Source organism: Somniosus microcephalus, chromosome 19 (genome assembly GCF_052327205.1).
Source record: "Somniosus microcephalus isolate GS21.2 chromosome 19, FLI_Smic_1.0, whole genome shotgun sequence".
Taxonomy (NCBI): Eukaryota; Metazoa; Chordata; class Chondrichthyes; order Squaliformes; family Somniosidae; genus Somniosus; species Somniosus microcephalus.
In genome coordinates, this window is record NC_141005.1 from 62,391,854 (window position 1) to 62,417,112 (window position 25,259).

Sequence of the window (25,259 nt, forward strand, 5' to 3'; positions counted from 1 at the left end):
GTACCCTGTGTGACTGAGGGAATTTAACCCGCTTTGCCTGAGGCAAGTGTACCCTGTCTGACAAAGGGAAGTGTACCCTGTGTGACAAAGAGAAGGGTACCCTGTGTGACTGAGGGAAGTGTACCTTGTGTGACTGAGGGAAGTGTACCCTGTGTGACTGAGGGACGTGTACTCCTGTGTGACTGAGGGAATTGTACCCCTGTGTGAAAGAGGGACGTGGACACCTGTGAGACTGAGGCAAGTGTACACTGTGACTGAGGGCAGTTTACACTGTGTGACTGAGGGAAGTGTACCCTGTGTGACTGAGGGAAGTGTACCCTGTGTGACTGAGCGAAGTGTGCCCTGTGTGACTGAGGGATGTGTACTCTGTGTGACTGAGGGAAGTGTACTTCTGTGTGACTGAGGGAAGTGTGCTCCTGTGTGACTGTGGGAAGTGTACACTGTGTGACTGAGGGCGTGTACCCTGTGTGACTGAGGGAATTGTACCCTGTGTGACTGAGGGAAGTGTACCGTTTGTGTCTGAATGAAGTGTACCCTGTGTGACTGAGGGAAGGGTACCCTGTGTGACTGAGGGAAGTGTACCCTGTGTGACTGAGGGAATTGTACCCTGTGTGACTGAGGGAAGTGTACCCTGTGTGACTGAGGGAAGGGCACCCTGTGTGACTGAGGGACGTGTACCCTGTGTGCCTGAGGGAAGTGTACCCCTGTGTGACTGAGGGAAGTGGACCCCTGTGTGACTGAGGGAAGTGTACCCCTGTGTGACTGAGGGAATTGTACCCCTGTGTGACTGAGTGAAGTGGACCCCTCTGTGACTGAGGGAAGTGTACCACTGTGTGACTGAGGGAAGTGTACCCTGTGTGACTGAGGGAAGTGTACTCTGTGTGACGAAGGGAAGTGTACCCTGTGTGACTGAGGGAAGTGTACCCTGTGTGACTGAGGGAAGTGTACACTGTGTGACTGAGGGAAGTGTACTGCTGTGTGACTGAGGGAAGTGTACCCTGTGTGACTGAGGGACGTTTACTCCTGTGTGACTGAGGGAATTGCACCCCTGTTTGAAAGAGGGACGTGTACACCTGTGTGACTGAGGGAAGTGTACCCCTGTGAGACTGAGGGACGTGTACCCTGTGTGACTGAGGGAAGTGTACCCCTGTGTGACAGAGGGACGTGTACACCTGTGTGACTGAGGGAAGTGTACACTGTGTGACTCAAGGAAGTGTACTCCTGTGTGACTGAGGTATGTGTACCCTGTGTAACCGAGGGAAGTGTACCCCTGTGTGACTGATGGAAGTGTAACCCTGTGTGACTGAGGGAAGTCTACCCTGTGCGACTAAGGCAAGTGTACCCTGTGTGATTGAGGGAAGTGTACACTGTGTGACTGAGGGAAGTGTGCACTGTGTGACTGAGGGAAGTGTACCCTGTGTGACTGAGGGAAGTGTACCCAGTGTGACTGAGGGAAGTGTACCCTGTGTGACTGAGGGAAGTGTACCCTGTGTGACAGAGGGATGTGTACTCCTGTGTGACTGAGGGACGTGTACCTGTGTGACTGAGGGAAGTGTACTCCTGTGTGACTGAGGGAAGTGTACCCTGTGTGACTGAGGGAAATGTACCCTGTGTGCCTGAGGGAAGGGTACCCTGTGTGACTGAGGGAAGTGTACCCTGTATGACTGAGGGACATGTGCCTGTGTGATTGAGGGAAGTGTACTCCTGTGTGACTGAGGGAAGGATACCCTGTGTGACTGAGGGAAGTGTACTCCTGTGTGACTGAGGGACGTGTACCTGTGTGACTGAGGGCAGTGTACCCTGTGTGAGTGAGAGAAGTGTACCCTTTGTGACTGAGGGAAGTGTACCCTGTGTGACTGAGGGAGGTGTACCCTGTGTGACTGAGGGAAGCGTACCCTGTGTGACTGAGAGAAGTCTACCCTGTGTGACTGAGGGAGGTGTACCCTGTGTGACTGAGGGATGTGTACCCTGTGTGACTGAGGGAAGTGTACCTTGTGTGACTGAGGGAAGTGTACCCTGTGTGACTGAGGGATCTTTACCCTGTGTGTCCGAGGGAAGTGTACACATTGTGACTGAGGGAAGTGTACACTGTGTGACTGAGGGAAGTGTACCCTGTGTGACTGAGGGAAGTGTATCCCGGTTTGGCAGAGGGATGTGTACCCTCTGTGACTGAGGGAAGTGTAACCCGGTGTGACTGAGGGAAGTCTACCCTGTGTGACTGAGGGAAGTGTACCCTGTGTGACGGAGGGAAGTGTACACTGTGTGACTGAGGGAAGTGTACTCTGTGTGACTAAGGGAAGTGTACCCTGTGTGACGGAGGAAAGTGTACCCTGTGTGACTAAGGGAAGTGTACCCTGTGCGACTGAGGGAAGTGTACCCTGTGTGACTGAGGGAAGTGTACCCTGTGTGACTGAGGGACGTGTACTCCTGTGTGACTGAGGGAATTGTACCCCTGTGTGAAAGAGGGACGTGTACACCTGTGTGACTTAGGGAAGTGTAACCCTGTGAGACTGAGGGACGTGTACACCTGTGTGACTGAGGGAAGTGTACCCCTGTGTGACAGATGGACGTGTACACCTGTGTGACTGAGGGAAGTGTACACTGTGTGACTCAGGGAAGTGTACTCCTGTGTGACTGAGGTATGTGTATGCTGTGTGACTGAGGGAAGTGTACCCTGTGTGACTGAGGGAAGTTTACACTCTGTGACTGAGGGAAGTGTACCCTGTGTGACTGAGGGAAGTGTACCCTGTGTGACTGAGGGAAGTGTACACTGTGTGACTGAGGGAAGTGTACCCCTGTGTGACTGAGGGAAGTGTACCCTGTGTGACTGAGGAAAGTGTACCCTGTGTGACTGAGGCAAGTGTACCCTGTGTGATTGAGGGAAGTGTACACTGTGTGACTGAGGGAAGTCTACCCTGTGTCACTGAGGGAAGTTTACTCCTGTGTGACTGAGGGAAGTGTACCCTGTGTGACTGAGGGAATTTAACCCGCTTTGCCTGAGGCAAGTGTACCCTGTCTGACAAAGGGAAGTGTACCCTGTGTGACAAAGAGAAGGGTACCCTGTGTGACTGAGGGAAGTGTACCTTGTGTGACTGAGGGAAGTGTACCCTGTGTGACTGAGGGACGTGTACTCCTGTGTGACTGAGGGAATTGTACCCCTGTGTGAAAGAGGGACGTGGACACCTGTGAGACTGAGGCAAGTGTACACTGTGACTGAGGGCAGTTTACACTGTGTGACTGAGGGAAGTGTACCCTGTGTGACTGAGGGAAGTGTACCCTGTGTGACTGAGGGAAGTGTGCCCTGTGTGACTGAGGGATGTGTACTCTGTGTGACTGAGGGAAGTGTACTTCTGTGTGACTGAGGGAAGTGTGCTCCTGTGTGACTGTGGGAAGTGTACACTGTGTGACTGAGGGCGTGTACCCTGTGTGACTGAGGGAATTGTACCCTGTGTGACTGAGGGAAGTGTACCGTTTGTGTCTGAATGAAGTGTACCCTGTGTGACTGAGGGAAGGGTACCCTGTGTGACTGAGGGAAGTGTACCCTGTGTGACTGAGGGAATTGTACCCTGTGTGACTGAGGGAAGTGTACCGTTTGTGTCTGAATGAAGTGTACACTGTGAGACTGAGGGACGTGTACCCTGTGTGACTGAGGGAAGGGCACCCTGTGTGACTGAGGGACGTGTACCCTGTGTGCCTGAGGGAAGTGTACCCCTGTGTGACTGAGGGAAGTGGACCCCTGTGTGACTGAGGGAAGTGTACCCCTGTGTGACTGAGGGAATTGTACCACTGTGTGACTGAGTGAAGTGGACCCCTGTGTGACTGAGGGAAGTGTACCACTGTGTGACTGAGGGAATTGTACCCCTGTGAGACTGAGGGAAGTGTACTCTGTGTGACAGAGGGAAGTGTACCCTGTGTGACTGAGGGAAGTGTACTCTGTGTGACGAAGGGAAGTGTACCCTGTGTGACTGAGGGAAGTGTACCCTGTGTGACTGAGGGAAGTGTACACTGTGTGACTGAGGGAAGTGTACTGCTGTGTGACTGAGGGAAGTGTACCCTGTGTGACTGAGGGACGTGTACTCCTGTGTGACTGAGGGAATTGCACCCCTGTTTGAAAGAGGGACGTGTACACCTGTGTGACTGAGGGAAGTGTACCCCTGTGAGACTGAGGGACGTGTACCCTGTGTGACTGAGGGAAGTGTACCCCTGTGTGACAGAGGGACGTGTACACCTGTGTGACTGAGGGAAGTGTACACTGTGTGACTCAAGGAAGTGTACTCCTGTGTGACTGAGGTATGTGTACCCTGTGTAACCGAGGGAAGTGTACCCCTGTGTGACTGATGGAAGTGTAACCCTGTGTGACTGAGGGAAGTCTACCCTGTGCGACTAAGGCAAGTGTACCCTGTGTGATTGAGGGAAGTGTACACTGTGTGACTGAGGGAAGTGTGCACTGTGTGACTGAGGGAAGTGTACCCTGTGTGACTGAGGGAAGTGTACCCAGTGTGACTGAGGGAAGTGTACCCTGTGTGACTGAGGGAAGTGTACCCTGTGTGACAGAGGGATGTGTACTCCTGTGTGACTGAGGGACGTGTACCTGTGTGACTGAGGGAAGTATACTCCTGTGTGACTGAGGGAAGTGTACCCTGTGTGACTGAGGGAAATGTACCCTGTGTGCCTGAGGGAAGTGTACCCTGTGTGACTGAGGGACATGTACCCTGTGTGACTGAGGGAAGTGTACCCTGTGTGACTGAGGGACGTGTACTCCTGTGTGACTGAGGGAATTGTACCCCTGTGTGAAAGAGGGACGTGTACACCTGTGTGACTGAGGCAAGTGTACACTGTGACTGAGGGCAGTTTACACTGTGTGACTGAGGGAAGTGTATCCTGTGTGACTGAGGGAAGTGTACCCTGTGTGACTGAGGGAAGTGTGCCCTGTGTGACTGAGGGATGTGTGCTCTGTGTGACTGAGGGAAGTGTACTTCTGTGTGACTGAGGGAAGTGTGCTCCTGTGTGACTGTGGGAAGTGTACACTGTGTGACTGAGGGCGTGTACCCTGTGTGACTGAGGGAATTGTACCCTGTGTGACTGAGGGAAGTGTACCGTTTGTGTCTGAATGAAGTGTACCCTGTGTGACTGAGGGAAGTGTACCCTGTGTGACTGAGGGAAGTGTACCCTGTGTGACTGAGGGAATTGTACCCTGTGTGACTGAGGGAAGTGTACCGTTTTTGTCTGAATGAAGTGTACCCTGTGAGACTGAGGGACGTGTACCCTGTGTGACTGAGGGAAGGGCACCCTGTGTGGCTGAGGGAAGTGTACCCTGTGTGCCTGAGGGAAGTGTACCCCTGTGTGACTGAGGGAAGTGGACCCCTGTGTGACTGAGGGAAGTGTACCCCTGTGTGACTGAGGGAATTGTACCCCTGTGAGACTGAGGGAAGTGTACTCTGTGTGACAGAGGGAAGTGTACCCTGTGTGACTGAGGGAAGTGTACTCTGTGTGACTAAGGGAAGTGTACCCTGTGTGACTGAGGGAAGTGTACCCTGTGTGACTGAGGGAAGTGTACACTGTGTGACTGAGGGAAGTGTACTGCTGTGTGACTGAGGGAAGTGTACCCTGTGTGACTGAGGGACGTGTACTCCTGTGTGATTGAGGGAATTGTACCCCTGTTTGAAAGAGGGACGTGTACACCTGTGTGACTGAGGGAAGTGTACCCCTGTGAGACTGAGGGACGTGTACCCTGTTTGACTGAGGGAAGTGTACCCCTGTTAGCCAGAGGGATGTGAACACCTGTGTGACTGAGGGAAGTGTACACTGTGTGACTCAGGGAAGTGTACTCCTGTGTGACTGAGGTATGTGTACCCTGTGTAACCAAGGGAAGTGTACCCCTGTGTGACTGATGGAAGTGTAACCCTGTGTGACTGAGGGAAGTCCACCCTGTGCGACTGAGGCAAGTGTACCCTGTGTGATTGAGGGAAGTGTACACTGTGTGACTGAGGGAAGTGTACCCTGTGTGACTGAGGGAATTTTAACCCGCTTTGCCTGAGGCAAGTGTACCCTGTCTGAAAAAGGGAAGTGTACCCTGTGTGACTGAGGGAAGTGTACCCTGTGTGACTGAGGGAAGTGTACTCCTGTGTGGCTGAGGAAAGTGTACCCTGTGTGACTGAGGGAAGTGTACCCTGTGTGACAGAGGGATGTGTACTCCTGTGTGACTGAGGGAAATGTACCTGTGTGACTGAGGGAAGTGTACTCCAGTGTGACTGAGGGAAGTGTACCCTGTGTGACTGAGGGAAGTGTACCCTGTGTGCCTGAGGGAAGTGTACCCTGTGTGACTGAGGGACATGTACCCTGTGTGACTGAGGGAAGTGTACCTTGTGTGACTGAGGGAAGTGTACCCTGTGTGTCTGAGGGAAGTGTACCCTGTGTGACTGAGGGAAGTGTACTCTGTGTGACTGAGGGAAGTCTACCCTCTGTGCCTGAGGGAAGCGTACCCTGTGTGACTGAGGGACGTGTACCCTGTGTGACTGAGGGAAGTGTACCTTGTGTGACTGAGGGACGTGTACCCTGTGTGCCTGAGGGAACTGTACCCCTGTGAGACTGAGGGACGTGTACCCTGTGTGACTGAGGGAAGTGGACCCCTGTATGACTGAGGGAAGTGTACCCCTGTGTGACTGAGGGAATTGTACACCTGTGTGACTGAGGGAAGTGTACCCTGTGTGACTGAGGGAAGAATACCCTGTGTGACAGAGGGAAGTGTACCCTGTGTGACTGAGGGAAGTGTACTCTGTGTGACTAAGGGAAGTGTACCCTGTGTGACGGAGGGAAGTGTACCCTGTGTGACTAAGGGAAGTGTACCCTGTGTGACTGAGGGAAGTGTACACTGTGTGACTGAGGGAAGTGTATCTTGTGTGACCGAGGGACGTGTACTCCTGTGTGACTGAGGGAATTGTACCCCTGTGTGAAAGAGGGACGTGTACACCTGTGTGACTGAGGGAAGTGTACCCCTGTGAGAATGAGGGACGTGTACCCTGTGTGACTCAGGGAAGTGTACTCCTGTGTGACTGAGGTATGTGTACCCTGTGTGACTGAGGAAAGTGTACCCTGTGTGACTGAGGCAAGTGTACCCTGTGTGATTGAGGGAAGTGTACACTGTGTGACTGAGGGAAGTGTACTCTGTGTGACTGAGGGAAGTGTACCCTGTGTGACTGAGGGACATGTACCCTGTGTGACTGAGGGAAGTGTACCTTGTGTGACTGAGGGAAGTGTACCCTGTGTGTCTGAGGGAAGTGTACCCTGTGTGACTGAGGGAAGTGTACTCTGTGTGACTGAGGGAAGTCTACCCTCTGTGCCTGAGGGAAGTGGACCCCTGTATGACTGAGGGAAGTGTACCCTGTGTGACTGAGGGAAGAATACCCTGTGTGACAGAGGGAAGTGTACCCTGTGTGACTGAGGGAAGTGTACTCTGTGTGACTAAGGGAAGTGTACCCTGTGTGACGGAGGGAAGTGTACCCTGTGTGACTAAGGGAAGTGTACCCTTAGTACCCTGTGTGACTGAGGGTATTTTAACCCGCTTTGCCTGAGGCAAGTGTACCCTCTCTGACAAAGGGAAGTGTCCCCTGTGTGACTGAGGGAAGGGTACCCTGTGTGACTGAGGGAACTGTACACTGTGTGACTGAGGGACATGTACCTGTGTGACTGAGGGAAGTGTACTCCTGTGTGACTGAGGGAAGGGTACCCTGTGTGACTGAGGGAAGTGTACACTGTGTGTCTGAGCGAAGTGGACTCCTGTGTGACTGAGGGACGTGTACCTGTGTGACTGAGGGAAGTGTACTCCTGTGTGACTGAGGGAAGTGTACCCTGTGTGCCTGAGGGAAGTGTACCCTGTGTGACTGAGGGACGTGTACCCTGTGTGACTGAGGGAAGTGTACTCCTGTGTGACTGAGGGAAGTGTACCCTGTGTGCCTGAGGGAAGTGTACCCTGTGTGACTGAGGGACGTGTACCCTGTGTGACTGAGGGAAGTGTACCTTGTGTGACTGAGGGAAGTGTACCCTGTGTGTCTGAGGGAAGTGTACCCTGTGTGACTGAGGGAAGTGTACCCTGTGTGACTGAGGGAAGTGTACTCCTGTGTGGCTGAGGAAAGTGTACCCTGTGTGACTGAGGGAAGTGTACCCAGTGTGACTGAGGGAAGTGTACCCTGTGTGACTGAGGGAAGTGTACCCTGTGTGACAGAGGGATGTGTACTCCTGTGTGACTGAGGGACATGTACCTGTGTGACTGAGGGAAGTGTACTCCAGTGTGACTGAGGGAAGTGTACCCTGTGTGACTGAGGGAAGTGTACCCTGTGTGCCTGAGGGAAGTGTACCCTGTGTGACTGAGGGACATGTACCCTGTGTGACTGAGGGAAGTGTACCTTGTGTGACTGAGGGAAGTGTACCCTGTGTGTCTGAGGGAAGTGTACCCTGTGTGACTGAGGGAAGTGTACTCTGTGTGACTGAGGGAAGTCTACCCTCTGTGCCTGAGGGAAGTGTACCCTGTGTGACTGAGGGACGTGTACCCTGTGTGACTGAGGGAAGTGTACCTTGTGTGACTGAGGGACGTGTACCCTGTGTGCCTGAGGGAAGTGTACCCCTGTGAGACTGAGGGACGTGTACCCTGTGTGACTGAGGGAAGTGGACCCCTGTATGACTGAGGGGAGTGTACCCCTGTGTGACTGAGGGAATTGTACACCTGTGTGACTGAGGGAAGTGTACCCTGTGTGACTGAGGGAAGAATACCCTGTGTGACAGAGGGAAGTGTACCCTGTGTGACTGAGGGAAGTGTACCCTGTGTGACTAAGGGAAGTGTACCCTGTGTGACTGAGGGAAGTGTACACTGTGTGACTGAGGAAAGTGTACCTTGTGTGACTGAGGGACGTGTACTCCTGTGTGACTGAGGGAATTGTACCCCTGTGTGAAAGAGGGATGTGTACACCTGTGTGACTGAGGGAAGTGTACCCCTGTGAGACTGAGGGACGTGTACCCTGTGTGACTCAGGGAAGTGTACTCCTGTGTGACTGAGGAATGTGTACCCTGTGTGATTGAGGGAAGTGTACACTGTGTGACTGAGGGACATGTACCCTGTGTGTCTGAGGGAAGTGTACCCTGTGTGACTGAGGGAAGTGTACTCTGTGTGACTGAGGGAAGTCTACCCTCTGTGCCTGAGGGAAGTGGACCCTGTATGACTGAGGGAAGTGTACCCCTGTGTGACTGAGGGAATTGTACACCTGTGTGACTGAGGGAAGTGTACCCTGTGTGACTGAGGGAAGAATACCCTGTGTGACTGAGGGAAGTGTACTCTGTGTGACTAAGGGAAGTGTACCCTGTGTGACGGAGGGAAGTGTACCCTGTGTGACTAAGGGAAGTGTACCCTTAGTACCCTGTGTGACTGAGGGAATTTTAACCCGCTTTGCCTGAGGCAAGTGTACCCTCTCTGACAAAGGGAAGTGTCCCCTGTGTGACTGAGGGAAGGGTACCCTGTGTGACTGAGGGAACTGTACACTGTGTGACTGAGGGACATGTACCTGTGTGACTGAGGGAAGTGTACTCCTGTGTGACTGAGGGAAGGGTACCCTGTGTGACTGAGGGAAGTGTACACTGTGTGTCTGAGCGAAGTGGACTCCTGTGTGACTGAGGGACGTGTACCTGTGTGACTGAGGGAAGTGTACTCCTGTGTGACTGAGGGAAGTGTACCCTGTGTGACTGAGGGAAGTGTACCCTGTGTGCCTGAGGGAAGTGTACCCTGTGTGACTGAGGGACGTGTACCCTGTGTGACTGAGGGAAGTGTACCTTGTGTGACTGAGGGAAGTGTACCCTGTGTGTCGGAGGGAAGTGTACCCTGTGTGACTGAGGGAAGTGTACCCTGTGTGACTGAGGGAGGTGTACCCTGTGTGACTGAGGGAAGTGTGTGCCGTGTGTTAGAGGAACATGTACTCTGTGTGACTGAGGGAAGTGTACCCCTGTGTGACTGAGGGAAGTGTACCCTGTGTGACTGAGGGATGTTTACACTGTGTGAGTGAGGGATGTGTACCCCCTGTGACTGAGGGAATTGTACACTGTGTGACTGAGGGAAGTGTACTCCGGTGTGACTGAGGGGACTGTCCCCTGTGTGACTGAGGGAAGTGTACCCTGTGTGACTGAGGGAAGTGTACCCTGTGTGACTGAGGGAAGTGTACCCTGTGTGACTGAGGGAAGGGTACCCTGTGTGACTGAGGGAAGTGTACCCTGTATGACTGAGGGACGTGTGCCTGTGTGATTGAGGGAAGTGTACTCCTGTGTGACTGAGGGGAGGATACCCTGTGTGACTGAGGGAAGTGTACTCCTGTGTGACTGAGGGCAGTGTACCCTGTGTGAGTGAGAGAAGTGTACCCTTTGTGACTGAGGGAAGTGTACCCTGTGTGACTGAGGGAGGTGTACCCTGTGTGACTGAGGGAAGTGTACCCTGTGTGACTGAGGGAATCTACCCTGTGTGACTGAGGGAGGTGTACCCTGTGTGACTGAGGGACGTGTACCCTGTGTGACTGAGGGAAGTGTACCTTGTGTGACTGAGGGAAGTGTACCCTGTGTGACTGAGGGATGTTTACCCTGTGTGTCTGAGGGAAGTGTACACATTGTGACTGAGGGAAGTGTACGCTGTGTGACTGATGGAAGTGTACCCTGTGTGACTGAGGGAAGTGTACTCTGTGTGACTGAGGGAAGTCTACCCTCTGTGCCTGAGGGAAGCGTACCCTGTGTGACTGAGGGACGTGTACCCTGTGTGACTGAGGGAAGTGTACCTTGTGTGACTGAGGGACGTGTACCCTGTGTGCCTGAGGGAACTGTACCCCTGTGAGACTGAGGGACGTGTACCCTGTGTGACTGAGGGAAGTGGACCCCTGTATGACTGAGGGAAGTGTACCCCTGTGTGACTGAGGGAATTGTACACCTGTGTGACTGAGGGAAGTGTACCCTGTGTGACTGAGGGAAGAATACCCTGTGTGACAGAGGGAAGTGTACCCTGTGTGACTGAGGGAAGTGTACTCTGTGTGACTAAGGGAAGTGTACCCTGTGTGACGGAGGGAAGTGTACCCTGTGTGACTAAGGGAAGTGTACCCTGTGTGACTGAGGGAAGTGTACACTGTGTGACTGAGGGAAGTGTATCTTGTGTGACCGAGGGACGTGTACTCCTGTGTGACTGAGGGAATTGTACCCCTGTGTGAAAGAGGGACGTGTACACCTGTGTGACTGAGGGAAGTGTACCCCTGTGAGACTGAGGGACGTGTACCCTGTGTGACTCAGGGAAGTGTACTCCTGTGTGACTGAGGTATGTGTACCCTGTGTGACTGAGGAAAGTGTACCCTGTGTGACTGAGGCAAGTGTACCCTGTGTGATTGAGGGAAGTGTACACTGTGTGACTGAGGGAAGTGTACTCTGTGTGACTGAGGGAAGTGTACCCTGTGTGACTGAGGGACATGTACCCTGTGTGACTGAGGGAAGTGTACCTTGTGTGACTGAGGGAAGTGTACCCTGTGTGTCTGAGGGAAGTGTACCCTGTGTGACTGAGGGAAGTGTACTCTGTGTGACTGAGGGAAGTCTACCCTCTGTGCCTGAGGGAAGTGGACCCCTGTATGACTGAGGGAAGTGTACCCTGTGTGACTGAGGGAAGAATACCCTGTGTGACAGAGGGAAGTGTACCCTGTGTGACTGAGGGAAGTGTACTCTGTGTGACTAAGGGAAGTGTACCCTGTGTGATGGAGGGAAGTGTACCCTGTGTGACTAAGGGAAGTGTACCCTTAGTACCCTGTGTGACTGAGGGTATTTTAACCCGCTTTGCCTGAGGCAAGTGTACCCTCTCTGACAAAGGGAAGTGTCCCCTGTGTGACTGAGGGAAGGGTACCCTGTGTGACTGAGGGAACTGTACACTGTGTGACTGAGGGACATGTACCTGTGTGACTGAGGGAAGTGTACTCCTGTGTGACTGAGGGAAGGGTACCCTGTGTGACTGAGGGAAGTGTACACTGTGTGTCTGAGCGAAGTGGACTCCTGTGTGACTGAGGGACGTGTACCTGTGTGACTGAGGGAAGTGTACTCCTGTGTGACTGAGGGAAGTGTACCCTGTGTGCCTGAGGGAAGTGTACCCTGTGTGACTGAGGGACGTGTACCCTGTGTGACTGAGGGAAGTGTACTCCTGTGTGACTGAGGGAAGTGTACCCTGTGTGCCTGAGGGAAGTGTACCCTGTGTGACTGAGGGACGTGTACCCTGTGTGACTGAGGGAAGTGTACCTTGTGTGACTGAGGGAAGTGTACCCTGTGTGTCTGAGGGAAGTGTACCCTGTGTGACTGAGGGAAGTGTACCCTGTGTGACTGAGGGAAGTGTACTCCTGTGTGGCTGAGGAAAGTGTACCCTGTGTGACTGAGGGAAGTGTACCCAGTGTGACTGAGGGAAGTGTACCCTGTGTGACAGAGGGATGTGTACTCCTGTGTGACTGAGGGACATGTACCTGTGTGACTGAGGGAAGTGTACTCCAGTGTGACTGAGGGAAGTGTACCCTGTGTGACTGAGGGAAGTGTACCCTGTGTGCCTGAGGGAAGTGTACCCTGTGTGACTGAGGGACATGTACCCTGTGTGACTGAGGGAAGTGTACCTTGTGTGACTGAGGGAAGTGTACCCTGTGTGTCTGAGGGAAGTGTACCCTGTGTGACTGAGGGAAGTGTACTCTGTGTGACTGAGGGAAGTCTACCCTCTGTGCCTGAGGGAAGTGTACCCTGTGTGACTGAGGGACGTGTACCCTGTGTGACTGAGGGAAGTGTACCTTGTGTGACTGAGGGACGTGTACCCTGTGTGCCTGAGGGAAGTGTACCCCTGTGAGACTGAGGGACGTGTACCCTGTGTGACTGAGGGAAGTGGACCCCTGTATGACTGAGGGGAGTGTACCCCTGTGTGACTGAGGGAATTGTACACCTGTGTGACTGAGGGAAGTGTACCCTGTGTGACTGAGGGAAGAATACCCTGTGTGACAGAGGGAAGTGTACCCTGTGTGACTGAGGGAAGTGTACCCTGTGTGACTAAGGGAAGTGTACCCTGTGTGACTGAGGGAAGTGTACACTGTGTGACTGAGGAAAGTGTACCTTGTGTGACTGAGGGACGTGTACTCCTGTGTGACTGAGGGAATTGTACCCCTGTGTGAAAGAGGGATGTGTACACCTGTGTGACTGAGGGAAGTGTACCCCTGTGAGACTGAGGGACGTGTACCCTGTGTGACTCAGGGAAGTGTACTCCTGTGTGACTGAGGAATGTGTACCCTGTGTGATTGAGGGAAGTGTACACTGTGTGACTGAGGGACATGTACCCTGTGTGTCTGAGGGAAGTGTACCCTGTGTGACTGAGGGAAGTGTACTCTGTGTGACTGAGGGAAGTCTACCCTCTGTGCCTGAGGGAAGTGGACCCTGTATGACTGAGGGAAGTGTACCCCTGTGTGACTGAGGGAATTGTACACCTGTGTGACTGAGGGAAGTGTACCCTGTGTGACTGAGGGAAGAATACCCTGTGTGACTGAGGGAAGTGTACTCTGTGTGACTAAGGGAAGTGTACCCTGTGTGACGGAGGGAAGTGTACCCTGTGTGACTAAGGGAAGTGTACCCTTAGTACCCTGTGTGACTGAGGGAATTTTAACCCGCTTTGCCTGAGGCAAGTGTACCCTCTCTGACAAAGGGAAGTGTCCCCTGTGTGACTGAGGGAAGGGTACCCTGTGTGACTGAGGGAACTGTACACTGTGTGACTGAGGGACATGTACCTGTGTGACTGAGGGAAGTGTACTCCTGTGTGACTGAGGGAAGGGTACCCTGTGTGACTGAGGGAAGTGTACACTGTGTGTCTGAGCGAAGTGGACTCCTGTGTGACTGAGGGACGTGTACCTGTGTGACTGAGGGAAGTGTACTCCTGTGTGACTGAGGGAAGTGTACCCTGTGTGACTGAGGGAAGTGTACCCTGTGTGCCTGAGGGAAGTGTACCCTGTGTGACTGAGGGACGTGTACCCTGTGTGACTGAGGGAAGTGTACCTTGTGTGACTGAGGGAAGTGTACCCTGTGTGTCGGAGGGAAGTGTACCCTGTGTGACTGAGGGAAGTGTACCCTGTGTGACTGAGGGAGGTGTACCCTGTGTGACTGAGGGAAGTGTGTGCCGTGTGTTAGAGGAACATGTACTCTGTGTGACTGAGGGAAGTGTACCCCTGTGTGACTGAGGGAAGTGTACCCTGTGTGACTGAGGGATGTTTACACTGTGTGAGTGAGGGATGTGTACCCCCTGTGACTGAGGGAATTGTACACTGTGTGACTGAGGGAAGTGTACTCCGGTGTGACTGAGGGGACTGTCCCCTGTGTGACTGAGGGAAGTGTACCCTGTGTGACTGAGGGAAGTGTACCCTGTGTGACTGAGGGAAGTGTACCCTGTGTGACTGAGGGAAGGGTACCCTGTGTGACTGAGGGAAGTGTACCCTGTATGACTGAGGGACGTGTGCCTGTGTGATTGAGGGAAGTGTACTCCTGTGTGACTGAGGGGAGGATACCCTGTGTGACTGAGGGAAGTGTACTCCTGTGTGACTGAGGGCAGTGTACCCTGTGTGAGTGAGAGAAGTGTACCCTTTGTGACTGAGGGAAGTGTACCCTGTGTGACTGAGGGAGGTGTACCCTGTGTGACTGAGGGAAGTGTACCCTGTGTGACTGAGGGAATCTACCCTGTGTGACTGAGGGAGGTGTACCCTGTGTGACTGAGGGACGTGTACCCTGTGTGACTGAGGGAAGTGTACCTTGTGTGACTGAGGGAAGTGTACCCTGTGTGACTGAGGGATGTTTACCCTGTGTGTCTGAGGGAAGTGTACACATTGTGACTGAGGGAAGTGTACGCTGTGTGACTGATGGAAGTGTACCCTGTGTGACTGAGGGAAGTGTATCCCGGTTTGGCAGAGGGATGTGTACCCTGTGTGACTGAGGGAAATGTAACCCTGTGTGACTGAGGGAAGTGTACTCCTGTGTGACTGAGGGAAGTGTACCCTGTGTGACTGAGGGAAGTGTACCCTGCGTGCCTGAGGGAAGTGTACCCTGTGTGACTGAGGGACGTGTACCCTGTGTGACTGAGGGAAGTGTACCTTGTGTGACTGAGGGAAGTGTACCCTGTGTGTCTGAGGGAAGTGTACCCTGTGTGACTGAGGGAAGTGTACCCTGTGTGACTGAGGGAGGTGTACCCTGTGTGACTGAGGGAAGTGTGTGCCGTGTGTTAGAGGAACATGTACTCTGTGTGACTGAGGGAAGTGTACCCCTGTGTGACTGAGGGAAGTGTACCCTGTGTGACTGAGTGATGTTTACACTGTGTGAGTGAGGGATGTGTACCCCCTGTGACTGAGGGAATTGTACACTGTGTGACTGAGGGAAGTGTACTACGGTGTGACTGAGGGGACTGTCCCCTGTGTGACTGAGGGAAGTGTACCCTGTGTGACTGAGGGAAGTGTACCCTGTGTGACTGAGGGAAGTGTACCCTGTGTGACTGAGGGAAGGGTACCCTGTGTGACTGAGGGAAGTGTACCCTGTATGACTGAGGGGCGTGTGCCTGTGTGATTGAGGGAAGTGTACTCCTGTGTGACTGAGGGGAGGATACCCTGTGTGACTGAGGGAAGTGTACTCCTGTGTGACTGAGGGACGTGTACCTGTGTGACTGAGGGCAGTGTACCCTGTGTGAGTGAGAGAAGTGTACCCTTTGTGACTGAAGGAAGTGTACCCTGTGTGACTGAGGGAGGTGTACCCTGTGTGACTGAGGGAAGTGTACCCTGTGTGACTGAGGGAATTGTACCCTGTGTGACGGAGGGAAGTGTACCCTGTGTGACTGAGGGAAGTCTACTCTGTGTGACTAAGGGAAGTGTACCCTGTGTGACGGAGGGAAGTGTACCCTGTGTGACTAAGGGAAGTGTACCCTGTGTGACTGAGGGAAGTGTAACCTGTGTGACTGAGGGAAGTGTACTCTGTGTGACTAAGGGAAGTGTACCCTGTCTGACAAAGGGAAGTGTACCCTGTGTGACTGAGGGAAGGGTACCCTGTGTGACTGAGGGAAGTGTACCCTGTATGACTGAGGGACGTGTGCCTGTGTGATTGAGGGAAGTGTACTCCTGTGTGACTGAGGGGAGGATACCCTGTGTGACTGAGGGAAGTGTACTCCTGTGTGACTGAGGGCAGTGTACCCTGTGTGAGTGAGAGAAGTGTACCCTTTGTGACTGAGGGAAGTGTACCCTGTGTGACTGAGGGAGGTGTACCCTGTGTGACTGAGGGAAGTGTACCCTGTGTGACTGAGGGAATCTACCCTGTGTGACTGAGGGAGGTGTACCCTGTGTGACTGAGGGACGTGTACCCTGTGTGACTGAGGGAAGTGTACCTTGTGTGACTGAGGGAAGTGTACCCTGTGTGACTGAGGGATGTTTACCCTGTGTGTCTGAGGGAAGTGTACACATTGTGACTGAGGGAAGTGTACGCTGTGTGACTGAGGGAAGTGTACCCTGTGTGACTGAGGGAAGTGTATCCCGGTTTGGCAGAGGGATGTGTACCCTGTGTGACTGAGGGAAATGTAACCCTGTGTGACTGAGGGAAGTGTACTCCTGTGTGACTGAGGGAAGTGTACCCTGTGTGACTGATGGAAGTGTACCCTGTGTGCCTGAGGGAAGTGTACCCTGTGTGACTGAGGGACGTGTACCCTGTGTGACTGAGGGAAGTGTACCTTGTGTGACTGAGGGAAGTGTACCCTGTGTGTCTGAGGGAAGTGTACCCTGTGTGACTGAGGGAAGTGTACCCTGTGTGACTGAGGGAGGTGTACCCTGTGTGACTGAGGGAAGTGTGTGCCGTGTGTTAGAGGAACATGTACTCTGTGTGACTGAGGGAAGTGTACCCCTGTGTGACTGAGGGAAGTGTACCCTGTGTGACTGAGGGATGTTTACACTGTGTGAGTGAGGGATGTGTACCCCCTGTGACTGAGGGAATTGTACACTGTGTGACTGAGGGAAGTGTACTCCGGTGTGACTGAGGGGACTGTCCCCTGTGTGACTGAGGGAAGTGTACCCTGTGTGACTGAGGGAAGTGTACCCTGTGTGACTGAGGGAAGTGTACCATGTGTGACTGAGGGAAGGGTACCCTGTGTGACTGAGGGAAGTGTACCCTGTATGACTGAGGGACGTGTGCCTGTGTGATTGAGGGAAGTGTACTCCTGTGTGACTGAGGGGAGGATACCCTGTGTGACTGAGGGAAGTGTACTCCTGTGTGACTGAGGGACGTGTACCTGTGTGACTGAGGGCAGTGTACCCTGTGTGAGTGAGAGAAGTGTACCCTTTGTGACTGAAGGAAGTGTACCCTGTGTGACTGAGGGAGGTGTACCCTGTGTGACTGAGGGAAGTGTACCCTGTGTGACTGAGGGAATCTACCCTGTGTGACTGAGGGAGGTGTACCCTGTGTGACTGAGGGACGTGTACCCTGTGTGACTGAGGGAAGTGTACCTTGTGTGACTGAGGGAAGTGTACCCTGTGTGACTGAGGGATGTTTACCCTGTGTGTCTGAGGGAAGTGTACACATTGTGACTGAGGGAAGTGTACGCTGTGTGACTGAGGGAAGTGTACCCTGTGTGACTGAGGGAAGTGTATCCCGGTTTGGCAGAGGGATGTGTACCCTGTGTGACTGAGTGAAATGTAACCCGGTGTGACTGAGGGAAGTGTACCCTGTGTGACTGAGGGAATTGTACCCTGTGTGACGGAGGGAAGTGTACCCTGTGTGACTGAGGGAAGTCTACTCTGTGTGACTAAGGGAAGTGTACCCTGTGTGACGGAGGGAAGTGTACCCTGTGTGACTAAGGGAAGTGTACCCTGTGTGACTGAGGGAAGTGTAACCTGTGTGACTGAGGGAAGTGTACTCTGTGTGACTAAGGGAAGTGTACCCTGTCTGACAAAGGGAAGTGTACCCTGTGTGACTGAGGGAAGGGTACCCTGTGTGACTGAGGGAAGTGTACCCTGTGTGACTGAGGGAAGTGTACCCTGTGTGACTGAGGGACGTGTACTCCTGTGTGACTGAGGGATGTGTACACTGTGTGGCTGAGGGAAGTGTACTCCTGTGTGACTGAGGGCAGTTTACACTGTGTGGCTGAGGGAAGTGTACCCTGTGTGACTGAGGGAAGTGTACCCTGTGTGACTGAGGGAAGTGTACACTGTGACTGAGGGCAGTTTACACTGTGTGGCTGAGGGAAGTGTACCCTGTGTGACTGAGGGAAGTGTACCCTGTGTGACTGAGGGAAGTGTACCCTGTGTGACTGAGGGATGTGTACTCTGTGTGACTGAGGGAAGTGTACTGCTGTGTGACTGAGGGAAGTGTGCTCCTGTGTGACTGAGGGAAGTGTGCTCCTGTGTGACTGAGGGAAATGTACCCTGTGTGACTGAGGGAAGTGTACCGTTTGTGTCTGAATGAAGTGTACCCTGTGTGACTGAGGGAGGTGTACCCTGTGTGACTGAGGGAAGTGTGTGCCGTGTGTTAGAGGAACATGTACTCTGTGTGACTGAGGGAAGTGTACCCCTGTGAGACTGAGGGAAGTGTACCCTGTGTGACTGAGGGATGTTTACACTGTGTGAGTGAGGGATGTGTACCCTCTGTGACTGAGGGAATAGTACACTGTGTGACTGAGGGAAGTGTACCCTGTGTGACTGAGGGAAGTGTACCCTGTGTGACTGAGGGAAGGGTACCCTGTGTGACTGAGGCAATTGTACCCCTGTTTGAAAGAGGGACGTGTACACCTGTGTGACTGAGGGAAGTGTACCCCTGTGAGACTGAGGGACGTGTACCCTGTGTGACTGAGGGAAGTGTACCCCTGTGTGACAGAGGGACGTGTACACCTGTGTGACTGAGGGAAGTGTACTCCTGTGTGACTGAGGTATGTGTACCCTGTGTAACCGAGGGAAGTGTACCCCTGTGTGACTGATGGAAGTGTAACCCTGTGTGACTGAGGGAAGTGTACCCTGTGTGACTGAGGCAAGTGTACCCTGTGTGATTGAGGGAAGTGTACACTGTGTGACTGAGGGAAGTGTACCCTGTGTGACTGAGGGAATTTTAACCCGCTTTGCTTGAGGCAAGTTTACCCTGTCTGAAAAAGGGAAGTGTACCCTGTGTGACTGAGGGAAGGGTACCCTTTGTGACTGAGGGAAGTGTACCCTGTGTGACTGAGGGACGTGTACCTGTGTGGCTGAGGGAAGTGTACTCCTGTGTGACTGAGGGAAGGGTACCCTGTGTGACTGAGGGAAGTATACACTGTGTGTCTGAGCGAAGTGTACTCCTGTGTGACTGAGGGACGTGTACCTGTGTGACTGAGGGAAGTGTACTCCTGTGTGACTGAGGGAAGTGTACCCTGTGTGACTGAGGGAAGTGTACCCTGTGTGCCTGAGGGAAGTGTACCCTGTGTGACTGAGGGACGTGTACCCTGTGTGACTGAGTGAAGTGTACTCCTGTGTGACTGAGGGAAGTGTACCCTGTGTGACTGAGGGACGTGTACCCTGTGTGACTGAGTGAAGTGTACCCTGTGTGTCTGAGGGAAGTGTACACTGTGTGACTGAGGGAAGTGTACCCTGTATGACTGAGGGACGTGTGCCTGTGTGATTGAGGGAAGTGTACTCCTGTGTGACTGAGGGATGTTTGCACTGTGTGAGTGAGGGATGTGTACCCTCTGTGACTGAGGGAATTGTACACTGTGTGACTGAGGGAAGTGTACCCTGTGTGACTGAGGGAAGTGTACCCTGTGTGACTGAGGGAAGGGTACCCTGTGTGACTGAGGGAAGTGTACCCTGTATGACTGAGGGACGTGTGCCTGTGTGATTGAGGGAAGTGTACTCCTGTGTGACTGAGGGAAGGATACCCTGTGTGACTGATGGAAGTGTACTCCTGTGTGACTGAGGGACGTGTACCTGTGTGACTGAGGGAAGTGTACCCTGTGTGACTGAGGGAAGTGTACCCTGTGTGACTGATGGAAGTGTACACTGTGTGACTGAGGGAAGTCTACCCTGTGTGACTGAGGGAAGTGTACCCTGTGTGACTGAGGGACGTGTACCCTGTGTGACTGAGGGAAGTGTACCTTGTGTGACTGAGGGAAGTGTACCCCTGTGTGACAGAGGGACGTGTACACCTGTGTGACTGAGGGAAGTGTACACTGTGTGACTCAGGGAAGTGTACTCCTGTGTGACTGAGGTATGTGTACCCTGTGTAACCGAGGGAAGTGTACCCTGTGTGATTGAGGGAAGTGTACACTGTGTGACTGAGGGAAGTGTACCCTGTGTGACTGAGGGAATTTTAACCCGCTTTGCCTGAGGCAAGTGTACCCTGTCTGAAAAAGGGAAGTGTACCCTGTGTGACTGAGGGAAGGGTACCCTTTGTGATTGAGGGAAGTGTACCCTGTGTGACTGAGGGACGTGTACCTGTGTGGCTGAGGGAAGTGTACTCCTGTGTGACTGAGGGAAGGGTACCCTGTGTGACTGAGGGAAGTATACACTGTGTGTCTGAGCGAAGTGTACTCCTGTGTGACTGAGGGACGTGTACTTGTGTGACTGAGGGAAGTGTACTCCTGTGTGACTGAGGGAAGTGTACCCTGTGTGACTGAGGGAAGTGTACCCTGTGTGACTGAGGGACGTGTACCCTGTGTGACTGAGTGAAGTGTACTCCTGTGTGACTGAGGGAAGTGTACCCTGTGTGACTGAGGGACGTGTACCCTGTGTGACTGAGTGAAGTGTACTCCTGTGTGACTGAGGGAAGTGTACCCTGTGTGACTGAGGGAAGTGTACCCTGTGTGACTGAGGGACGTGTACCCTGTGTGACTGAGTGAAGTGTACCCTGTGTGTCTGAGGGAAGTGTACCCTGTGTGACTGAGGGATGTGTACCCTGTGTGATTGAGGGAAGTGTACACTGTGTGACTGAGGGAGGTGTACCCTGTGTGACTGAGGGAAGTGTGTGCCGTGTGTTAGAGGAACATGTACTCTGTGTGACTGAGGGAAGTGTACCCCTGTGAGACTGAGGGAAGTGTACCCTGTGTGACTGAGGGATGTTTACACTGTGTGAGTGAGGGATGTGTACCCTCTGTGACTGAGGGAATTGTACACTGTGTGACTGAGGGAAGTGTACCCTGTGTGACTGAGGGAAGTGTACCCTGTGTGACTGAGGGAAGGGTACCCTGTGTGACTGAGGGAAGTGTACCCTGTATGACTGAGGGACGTGTGCCTGTGTGATTGAGGGAAGTGTACTCCTGTGTGACTGAGGGAAGGATACCCTGTGTGACTGATGGAAGTGTACTCCTGTGTGACTGAGGGACATGTACCTGTGTGACTGAGGGAAGTGTACCCTGTGTGACTGAGGGAAGTGTACCCTGTGTGACTGATGGAAGTGTACACTGTGTGACTGAGGGAAGTCTACCCTGTGTGACTGAGGGAAGCGTACCCTGTGTGACTGAGGGACGTGTACCCTGTGTGACTGAGGGAAGTGTCCCTTGTGTGACTGAGGGAAGTGTACCCTGTGTGACTGAGGGATGTGTACCCTGTGTGTCTGAGGGAAGTGTACACTGTGTGACTGAGGGAAGTGTACACTGTGTGACTGAGGGAAGTGTACCCTGTGTGACTGAGGGAAGTGTATCCCGGTTTGGCAGAGGGAAGTGAACGCTGTGTGACTGAGGGAAGTGTAACCCGGTGTGACTGAGGGAAGTGTACTCCTGTGTGACTGAGGGAAGTGTACCCTGTGTGATTGAGGGAAGTGTACACTGTGTGACTGAGGGAAGTCTACCCTGTGTGACTGAGGGAAGTTTACTCCTGTGTGACTGAGGGAAGTGTACCCTGTGTGACTGAGGGAATTTAACCCGCTTTGCCTGAGGCAAGTGTACCCTGTCTGACAAAGGGAAGTGTACCCTGTGTGACTGAGGGAAGGGTACCCTGTGTGACTGAGGGAAGTGTACTGCTGTGTGACTGAGGGAAGTGTACACTGTGACTGAGGGCAGTTTACACTGTGTGACTGAGGCAAGTGTACCGTGTGTGACTGAGGGAAGTGTACCCTGTGTGACTGAGGGAAGTGTACCCTGTGTGACTGAGGGATGTGTACTCTGTGTGGCTGAGGGAAGTGTACTGCTGTGTGACTGAGGGAAGTGTGCTCCTGTGTGACTGTGGGAAGTGTACACTGTGTGACTGAGGGCGTGTACCCTGTGTGACTGAGGGAATTGTACCCTGTGTGACTGAGGGAAGTGTGCCGTTTGTGTCTGAATGAAGTGTACCTTGTGTGACTGAGGGAAGTGTACCCTGTGTGACTGAGGGAATTGTACCCTGTGTGACTGAGGGAAGTGTACCGTTTGTGTCTGAATGAAGTGTACCCTGTGAGACTGAGGGAAGTGTACCCTGTGTGACTGAGGGAAGGGCACCCTGTGTGACTGAGGGACGTGTACCCTGTGTGCCTGAGGGAAGTGTACCCTGTGTGACTGAGGGAAGGGCACCCTGTGTGACTGAGGGACGTGTACCCTGTGTGACTTAGGGAAGTGTACCCTGTGTGACTGAGGGACGTGTACTCCTGTGTGACTGAGGCAATTGTACCCCTGTTTGAAAGAGGGACGTGTACACCTGTGTGACTGAGGGAAGTGTACCCCTGGGAGACTGAGGGACGTGTACCCTGTGTGACTGAGGGAAGTGTACCCCTGTGTGACAGAGGGACATGTACACCTGTGTGACTGAGGGAAGTGTACACTGTGTGACTCAGGGAAGTGTACTCTTGTGTGACTGAGGTATGTGTACCCTGTGTAGCCGAGGGAAGGGTACCCCTGTGTGACTGATGGAAGTGTAACCCTGTGTGACTGAGGGAAGTGTGCCCTGTGTGACTGAGGGAAGTGTACCCTGTGTGACTGATGGAAGTGTAACCCTGTGTGATTGAGGGAAGTGTACACTGTGTGACTGAGGGAAGTGTACCCTGTGTGACTGAGGGAATTTTAACCCGCTTTGCCTGAGGCAAGTGTACCCTGTCTGAAAAAGGGAAGTGTACCCTGTGTGACTGAGGGAAGGGTACCCTTTGTGACTGAGGGAAGGGTACCCTGTGTGACTGATGGAAGTATACACTGTGTGTCTGAGCGAAGTGTACTCCTGTGTGACTGAGGGACGTGTACCTGTGTGACTGAGGGAAGTGTACTCCTGTGTGACTGAGGGAAGTGTACCCTGTGTGACTGAGGGAATTGTACCCTGCGTGCCTGAGGGAAGTGTACCCTGTGTGACTGAGGGACGTGTACACTGTGTGACTGAGTGAAGTGTACTCCTGTGTGACTGAGGGAAGTGTACCCTGTGTGACTGAGGGAAGTGTACCCTGTGTGACTGAGGGACGTATACCCTGTGTGACTGATGAAGTGTACCCTGTGTGTCTGAGGGAAGTGTACCCTGTGTGACTGAGGGATGTGTACCCTGTGTGATTGAGGGAAGTGTACACTGTGTGACTGAGGGAGGTGTACCCTGTGTGACTGAGGGAAGTGTGTGCCGTGTGTTAGAGGAACATGTACTCTGTGTGACTGAGGGAAGTGTACCCCTGTGTGACTGAGGGAAGTGTACCCTGTGTGACTGAGGGATGTTTACACTGTGTGAGTGGGGGATGTGTACCCTCTGTGACTGAGGGAATTGTACACTGTGTGACTGAGGGAAGTGTACCCTGTGTGACTGAGGGAAGTGTACCCTGTGTGACTGAGGGAAGGGTACCCTGTGTGACTGAGGGAAGTGTACCCTGTATGACTGAGGGACGTGTGCCTGTGTGATTGAGGGAAGTGTACTCCTGTGTGACTGAGGGAAGGATACCCTGTGTGACTGATGGAAGTGTACTCCTGTGTGACTGAGGGACGTGTACCTGTGTGACTGAGGGAAGTGTACCCTGTGTGACTGAGGGAAGTGTACCCTGTGTGACTGATGGAAGTGTACACTGTGTGACTGAGGGAAGTCTACCCTGTGTGACTGAGGGAAGTGTACCCTGTGTGCCTGAGGGACGTGTACCGTGTGTGACTGAGGGAAGTGTACCTTGTGTGACTGAGGGAAGTGTACCCTGTGTGACTGAGGGATGTGTACCCTGTGTGTCTGAGGGAAGTGTACACTGTGTGACTGAGGGAAGTGTACACTGTGTGACTGAGGGAAGTGTACCCTGTGTGACTGAGGGAAGTGTATCCCGGTTTGGCAGAGGGAAGTGTACCCTGTGTGACTGAGGGAAGTGTAACCCGCTGTGACTGAGGGAAGTGTACCCTGTGTGAGTGAGGGAGGTGTACCCGGTTTGACTGAGGGAAGTGTACCCTGTGTGACAGAGGGAGGTGTACCCTGTGTGACTGAGGGAAGTGTACCCTGTGTGACAGAGGGAGGTGTACCCTGTGTGACTGAGGGAAGTGTACCCTGTGTGACAGAGGGAGGTGTACCCTGTGTGACTGAGGGAAGTGTACCCTGTGTGACTGAGGGAAGTGTACCCTGTGTGACAGAGGGAGGTGTACCCTGTGTGACTGAGGGAAGTGTACCCTGTGTGACAGAGGGAGGTGTACCCTGTGTGACTGAGGGAAGTTTACTCCTGTGTGACTGAGGGAAGTGTACCCTGTGTGACTGAGGGAATTTAACCCGCTTTGCCTGAGGCAAGTGTACCCTGTCTGACAAAGGGAAGTGTACCCTGTGTGACTGAGGGAAGGGTACCCTGTGTGACTGAGGGAAGTGTACTGCTGTGTGACTGAGGGAAGTGTACACTGTGACTGAGGGCAGTTTACACTGTGTGACTGAGGCAAGTGTACCGTGTGTGACTGAGGGAAGTGTACCCTGTGTGACTGAGGGAAGTGTACCCTGTGTGACTGAGGGATGTGTACTCTGTGTGGCTGAGGGAAGTGTACTGCTGTGTGACTGAGGGAAGTGTGCTCCTGTGTGACTGTGGGAAGTGTACACTGTGTGACTGAGGGCGTGTACCCTGTGTGACTGAGGGAATTGTACCCTGTGTGACTGAGGGAAGTGTGCCGTTTGTGTCTGAATGAAGTGTACCCTGTGTGACTGAGGGAAGTGTACCCTGTGTGACTGAGGGAAGTGTACCCTGTGTGACTGAGGGAAGTGTACCGTTTGTGTCTGAATGAAGTGTACCCTGTGAGACTGAGGGAAGTGTACCCTGTGTGACTGAGGGAAGGGCACCCTGTGTGACTGAGGGACGTGTACCCTGTGTGCCTGAGGGAAGTGTACCCT